Source organism: Entelurus aequoreus, linkage group LG03 (assembly GCF_033978785.1).
Source record: "Entelurus aequoreus isolate RoL-2023_Sb linkage group LG03, RoL_Eaeq_v1.1, whole genome shotgun sequence".
Lineage (NCBI taxonomy): Eukaryota > Metazoa > Chordata > Actinopteri > Syngnathiformes > Syngnathidae > Entelurus > Entelurus aequoreus.
This window is the reverse complement of record NC_084733.1, coordinates 14,479,895-14,487,564: the sequence shown is the minus strand read 5'-3', so window position 1 is coordinate 14,487,564 and position 7,670 is coordinate 14,479,895. Positions and strand designations below refer to the sequence as shown.

The 7,670-nt window shown below is 42.0% G+C and overlaps 1 long non-coding RNA gene across 2 annotated transcripts in view; it reads left to right on the top strand.

Moving 5' to 3' along the window:
* The window catches only part of LOC133646199 (uncharacterized), a 28,541-nt gene extending 21,174 nt beyond the window's left edge, over positions 1-7,367 (top strand). For both annotated transcript variants that reach the window (XR_009825240.1, XR_009825239.1), the window contains one exon: positions 6,122-7,367. This is a non-coding gene — a long non-coding RNA (uncharacterized LOC133646199). The remainder of the gene's footprint in view (positions 1-6,121) is intronic.
* Positions 7,368-7,670: the final 303 nt, after the last annotated feature.

Below are 7,670 nucleotides of genomic sequence, written 5' to 3'. Positions count from 1 at the left end.
GGCGTGTAAGAACTAACACAACTAGTCTCTATCAGACTGACTTCCTGGAACCCTCAACCCAGAAGTGCCAAAACTAATCAAGAGTAGCAACTTCCTCTCGCCACAAGGTGTCAGTAAGAGTCTACAATCAAATGGACAGAACACTGGTATAATGTTTTATACCAGTGGTCCCCAACCATCGGTCCGGGGACCGGTACCGGTCCATGACCCATTTGCTACCGGGCCGCCAGAGGTGGGTAGTAACGCGCTACATTTACTCCGTTACATCTACTTGAGTAACTTTTGGGATAATTTGTACTTCTAAGAGTAGTTTTAATGCAACATACTTTTACTTTTACTTGAGTATATTTATAGAGAAGAAACGCTACTTTTACTCCGCTCCGTTTATCTACATTCAGCTCGCTACTCGCTACTGATTTTTATCGATCTGTTAATGAACGCTTTGTTTGTTTTGGTTTGTCAGACAGACCTTCAAAGTAGGATCTATCGCATGCCTGCGTTTCACCAATCAAATACAGTCACTGGTGACGTTTCACTCCGTTTCACCAATCAAATGCAGTCACTGGTGACGTTTCACTCCGTTTCACCAATCAAACAGAGCCAGGCGGTACATAAAGTTTCAGCGACAAACAGCAACAACAATGGCAGCGACAACAACGAACGCAAACACCCCTGGCCTCACATAAAATCGATGTTCACGCTTCAGACAACCAAAAAAACAGTTATGTAATGCGTTGTCATATGTGTCTCCCCAAACAAGTGGACATTTCAGCTTACATGAACTCAACATCAAATTTGAGGAAGCACATCGCTGTAAGTAACGTTAGTAGATATTTTGGCTGTCACCGTAGGCTGATGTTAGCTTCCCTGCTATGAATCACTGTCAAATGTACATAGTGTGGGTACAATTTATTAACGCACTGCAGCCTCATAGACAGACAGACAGACAGAGACACACACACACACACACACACACGCACGGTCGCACACACACACACACACGCATGCATACAAACACCAATCAGAATTGCACAGTGTGTTCTCAGGTGCAGCCCACATCTATCAGAGTTTATGGTTTGCGTAAAGGCTAACTTGTTATTTTCCTTTGTAATCTCTGCCTACTGAGCCTATGGTGCTGTTAAGTTATTGTGGCTAAATTTGCCTTAATTTTTTTTAATTTTAATGTATTATTATTTAATATATTATTGTTTTAGTTGCTTAAGAGATATTCCTGGCTCTGAATTTGCTCATTGCTATTTTTATGTTTTTGTGCATTATTTGTTGCCGTCATTATTAAACGAACAGGTTACTCACCAGTTACTCAGTATTTGAGTAGTTTTTTCACAACATACTTTTTACTTTTACTCAAGTAAATATTTGGGTGACTACTCCTTACTTTTACTTGAGTAATAAAACTCTAAAGTAACAGTACTCTTACTTGAGTGCAATTTCTGGCTACTCTACCCACCTCTGCGGGCCGCACGGAAACATTAATTAATTTATAAACTACCACATTTTCTCAGACTTAACTTTCGCCTGTCCCACTAAACACACCAATAAGCCTGTTAATAGATGTATATTACAACTCCATTGTAGTTGTAATGGGACAATGCACATCAATGGATATATAACATTTTAATGTGCCAGATTGTGGGCAAAGGCTAATTTTTCACGTACAATTGATTGATTGATTGATTGATTGATTGAAACTTTTATTAGTAGATTGCACAGTACAGTACATATTCTGTACAATTGACCACTAAATGGTAAAACCCGAATAAGTTTTTCAACTTGTTTAAGTCGGGGTCCGAAAGCCGGTCCGTGAAAATAATGCATACATTAAACCGGTCCCTGGTGGGAAAAAAGGTTGGGGAAAACTGTTTTATACGACCTCTGAGACAGGTCTAGTGTAGATTCTGGAGGTACCTTATTGGACGATCTTGATAGGTTGCATTCAGTCATGTGATTTTTGAATGGAAGTAAACAAAGTGGTGAGCCACCAAACCAACATGGCTACTACGCAGCAAACAGAGTGCAAACTATTTCAGTACGCAAGGGACCTAAATCCATCCATCCATCCATTTTCTACCGCTTGTCCCGTTCGGGGTCGCGGGGGTGCTGGAGCCTATCTCAGCTACAATCGGGCGTAAGGCGGGGTACACCCTGGACAAGTCGCCACCTCATCACAGGGCCAACACAGATAGACAGACAACATTCACATTCACACACTAGGGCCAATTTAGTTTGCATGTTCTCCCCACGCAGTCACGGGGAGAACATGCAAACTCCACACAGAAAGTATCGAACCCAGGACCTTCGGTACAATGTTCATGATAAGGATTGATCATCTGCTGCTAACCCTGCTCTGCGACTGCGCTGATGACAAGATTAGAAAATCCTGGCTTGAATACTGAAGTTATTATCCAGGGTTGTGCAACTTACTATCCTTCATCTTCAAAGTTTGGCTAGGTTAAGCCGGACTGCCAAGAATAAATCCTAGATAACGTAAACATGATTCGTAGTACAGGACTCAGACTCTGAGGAGTTGGTCCACATAAATGGGTCGTCAACACAGGCAGGAGTGACTCAAGCGAGTTCCACTGTATATGATTAGAACAATAGTTAGCCTGAATAACTTTTTGATGACTTACAATAGGACTTCAGACACAATGGAGTTGACGTCAAACACGGTGTCCAAATCAAAACTGGAGAGCTCCTTGCCAGCCCTAAAAATCTTCCCGCAAAAAGCAGATACGAGAAAAAAATCTAACTGGAATTAAATCTATCTATATAAGTTATCAAAACAAGATTTGTCGAGTGATCTAAAGGATTATCCGTCGGTTGCGTTCCTAGACATGTCGAACTATCTTGTGCTTCAGACCTCATTCTACACGGCAAAACATGAACACTTTGAAAAGCAAGGAGCGTTACAATCTTTGTGTGTGTGGCTGGGTCAAGGGAATTGGTATCAAGACTCTCCTAAGGTTGCATTTCATGATTTCACTTTGCGTCTATGGCAGTGGTTCTTAACCTGGGTTCGATCGAACCCTAGGGGTTCGGTGAGTCGGCCTCAGGGGTTCGGCAGAGCCTCCGCCACGGAGGTAAAGACACATCCGACTTATCGTGTAAATAAAAACTTCTCCCTATCAGCGTATTATGGACCCAACAATGTTCCCCCTAATTTTCCATCTGATTTGCAGGTTGTTTGATTGATCGATTTAAACTTTTACTAGCAGATTGCAAAGGAAGAGAATACATTATATGAAACAGTACAGTTTACACAGTATACAGTACATATTCCGTACAATTGACCACTAAATGGTAACACCCGAATACGTTTATCAACTTGTTTAAGTCGGGGTCCACGTTAATCAATTCATGGTAATGTGTGTAAGGTGTGTAATTTGTTGTGAGTTCATGCACTGTGTTGGTTTTGTTCTTTGAACAAGGTGATGTTCATGCACGGTTCATTTTGTGCACCAGTAAAAAAACATATGACTTTTTCTTGAATTTGAAAAAAAATATATATATATATTTTTCACTAAAGAAGGGTTCGGTGAATGCGCATATGAAACTGGTGGGGTTCGGTACCTCCAACAAGGTTAAGAACCACTGGTCTATAGCCATGTTTGTTGCCTTGTTTGTTGCTGTTTAAGAGTACGCAGGTTTTTCCCCGTCATTATCAAGATACAACTATAGATCTCAACGTTGTGTATGTACTGAAAGCTTCGTTTATGATTCCTGCCTTTGGTAAAAATGTTAACTCTTTTAGGTTTTGCTCACATTTGCTTTCTTTTATTTAGACTCGCCCAAGTTGAAGGTTTACGAAACACGTAGCAAAAATGCTTTTTAAGAACTGCGAAACAAGATAAAACCGAAATAATATCAAGATAATAACATGAGAAATACTAAATGTTAAAAGCATATCAAACAAACCTTTAACAAAATGTTTTATGATCACCGCAGACTTGTGCGTTCTTCGACTCTGCTCCCTTGTACTTGTGCATACCAGTTTTCTTTTCATCTTTTGTAAAATCTTGGCACTCTTTCGCCAATAATTTCCCCTTAGGGATTAATAAAGTACTTCTGATTCTGAGTCTTGAAGAACTCTGAGGAAACTGTCATTCTTTTCGCCATTTGAATGGTTCCTACAACCTAAAACAACGCAAGCATAGGGCATTTACCTTCGAGAAAAGCAAAATACCAGTCCGGTAGACCATTCACTCCTCCTCACCTGGCTATCTTTCAGTTGTACAATGTCTCCAACTTGCAATTTGGGCCTTTCTGCATGCCATTTTCTCCAAGGTTGTATGGTTGACAGGCATTCTTGCATCCATTGTTTCCAGAAACTATCAGAGAGAAGTTGGACTTGTCGCCGTCGAAGTCTTCTGGCGGTGTAGATATGATAGTGTCTTTCTTCTGCGTCAGCAACGTTGCAGGCGTTGGTCTGTTAAAACCGTGATGCAAGGTCTTATGTTTATGATAGCCATGACCTTAGCCCTGAGAGTGATGAACACCTCATGAGAAAGGTGAGAGCCTCCCCCTTTGAGGAGCAATGCATACTGGATGCGGCGAGTGACGCCAATTAGTTTCTCACACACTCCGGCGGATTGAAGATCCAGATGCACCCTTCGTCGTTCAGGTAAATTTTCAACTCTGTATCTTGTGCATTGATTTTTAGTTCTTGACTGGCTCCAATAGAGTTGATACCCCTATTTGAACGGAGGAATTGGACAGGTCTTCTGATGGCTGCGAAACGCCTGAGAGCATTTATGAGGCTTGAGGTTGATATTCACAGGTGAACTAAAGAGCCCATCTCTTGCTTTCAGCTAGACCTCCTCTTGTCCGACGAGAGACTATAGTCCATGGTCCAAATGCATCCAAGCCAATGTGAGTGAATGGTGGGTCAACAGAAAGTCTGTCTGCAGATAAATCCGCCATTTTCTGGTATTCTCTTTATTTTCTTGCATGTAAGGCACTTATGCACCACGCTTGACACACATGTCTTGTTGCCTATAATCTACAACCCGACTGCGAGGATTGCGCCTTCCGTGAAGTGACGACAATTGGTGAAAAACTTTTTTATGATAGCGTCTTGTCAGCAGGGTGGTAACATGTTGGTTTCTGGGAATTATCGGTGGGTGGTTTTCCTCCCATGCATCTGTGCTGATGAGGTACGCCCTCCATTTCCTAAACCCTCATGGTCCAAAATAGGGTTCAGCTTTTTAGGACAGCTTAGTTTTGTGAGACACCTGAATTGGTCTTAGAATATTTCCTGTTGTACAAATTTGTACAAATTTTATAATAAAATGTTTTCACTTGTGTCAAATCTGTTATCAACAATACCTTGTCCGTTTAAAATGATTCTGGCTTTATTGACCAGCTTAGCGAAGCGTCGGGAGAGTGAGTTCCAGTTTGAAAATTGGCAAGCTGACTCTCTGCAACCTTAGTAGAGAAGATCCCAACTTGAGGGTAAATCTCTACATCAGATTTTGGGTCAGTAGGCTCAAAGGTGTCTGGTTGTGAAATTTCATGTTTGTCCTTGTTTAGGAAGTTTTGACCTGTGAAAAAGTTGGTGGTTCCAAAAGCCGCTGCTGAAAAAGGTCGGGTTCCACGGTCAGCTGGGTTGTATTTTGTGTCCATATGACGCCACTCCTATGGGCGAGTAGATTTCCTTATCTGTGTCACTCGGTTGGCAACATACATGTAGAATAGAGAATTATGTTGCGGTTATACTTCAATAATTTTTTGCTGTCTGTGTAGAATACCTTGGTAGGAATATCCACATCCATCACATTATTAGGTCAGCCAGTTGTGTGCCTACAACAGCTGCACACAGTTCTACATTAGGATAGAACTGTGGTTTGTTAAGGTCATTATCCTCGAACCACAGGAACCTAAAAGTCACAATGGTCTTCACATACAGAAAAACAGGAGAACATCTGTTGCACATTTGCAGTGACAGCAATGGATTCCCTGCGAAAACAAATGAGAACTCCAAGAAGTGTGTTATTCAAGTTCAGTACACTTTTAGCTGTGGCGCTACTCCTGCTTGACCTGAGTCGAACATCTTTTTCATGAAGTCAATAAACTGGTCATGCATGTCCGGTTTTCTTTTCAGCATCGATATTGCTTCACACTTGGCTGCGAACCGATCCAGTGAGAGTTGAAGCCATCAGGACTACACAATCTGCAAACAGAGCCTGAATCCTGCGGCCATCAAACCGGATTCCCTTAACGCCCTGACTGCACTTGGACATTCTGTCAATAAAAGTTGTAAACAGAATTGGTGACAAAGGCCATCCCTGGCGCAGTCCAACCCTCGCTGAAAATGGGTCCGACTTACTGCCGGCAATGCGGCGGCTCTGACACTTATCATCCAGGGAGCGGACTGCCACAATCAGTTGCATACCCCATACTCTCTAAGCACTCCCCACAGAACTTCCCGAGAGACACGGTCGAATGCCTTCTCCAAGTCCACAAAACACATGTAAACTGGTTGGGAAAATTCCCATGCACCCTAGAGGACCCTGCCGAGACTATAGAACTGGTCCACGGTTCAACGACCAGGACGAAAACCTCCTGAATCCGAGGTTTGATTATCCGGCGTAGCCTCCTTTCCAGTACGCCTGAATAGACCTTACTGAAAAGGCTGAGGAATGTAATCCCACGATAGTTGCAGCACACCCTCAGGTTTCCCTTCTTAAGGAGAAGAACTAGCACTTGAAGTAGCTGGAAGGTCGTGAATAAAACAGCTCTTTGAGGCGACAACCTCTTTTCATTGTTACATCGACACATGACACTCTACACCGTACTTTTGTTTTTGCTCGTCTGTTTTAGAGCAACAAACGCACCCTATATACAGTATTATATTTCTGTGCATGTTGAATTGGTGTAGGCAGCAGCAAGACAATCGCTTCATTCCGAGAGTATTCAATTTAGTCCCCCCTCCACAACCACCAAAGTTTAGCTGACGTCAAAGACATGCATAGTGACAATCATTTCGACCCAAGTTGTTTTCTTGCGCTCCAATCTGAATGACTTTCGGCATAAACAACCTGTCTACATATGCGGTCCTCTCCAAGGTTTCTCATAGTCATTCACATTGACGTCCCACTGGGGTGAGTTTTCCTTGCCCGTATGTGGGCTCTGTACCGAGGATGTCGTTGTGGCTTGTACAGCCCTTTGAGACACTTGTGATTTAGGGCTATATAAATAAACATTGATTGATTGATTGATTGATCGGAATGAAATGTTAATCCAACGTGTGATCGGGTCAAAATTAAGCATTTTTACTCCGCTTTGGCTTTTAATCCGATTAAATGTGTCCATGTTTACATAACGACTACTGACAACTCAGAGTGAGTACATTTTACAGCCTGCGTCTAATTTCATGACATGACAAAACATTTGAGCTAGTATTGATGTTTTTGTAACACTGACAAAGTTAGCAGGTAAATAAACTACTATTAAAATAATTATGTATAAGTTATCACACAACTTTTATGCTTAAAGGCCGTTGTTATAGTTATTATCTGTTGTGCTGAAGTTGTACTTTTCTATCTGTGCAAAGGCACACAACTTGTAATCTTCCATTCCCTTCAGAAGCAGCCTTAGTGATGTTAACGACGGACCTCCCGAATAAATAGAGGAGCAGGTGGGACTGTACC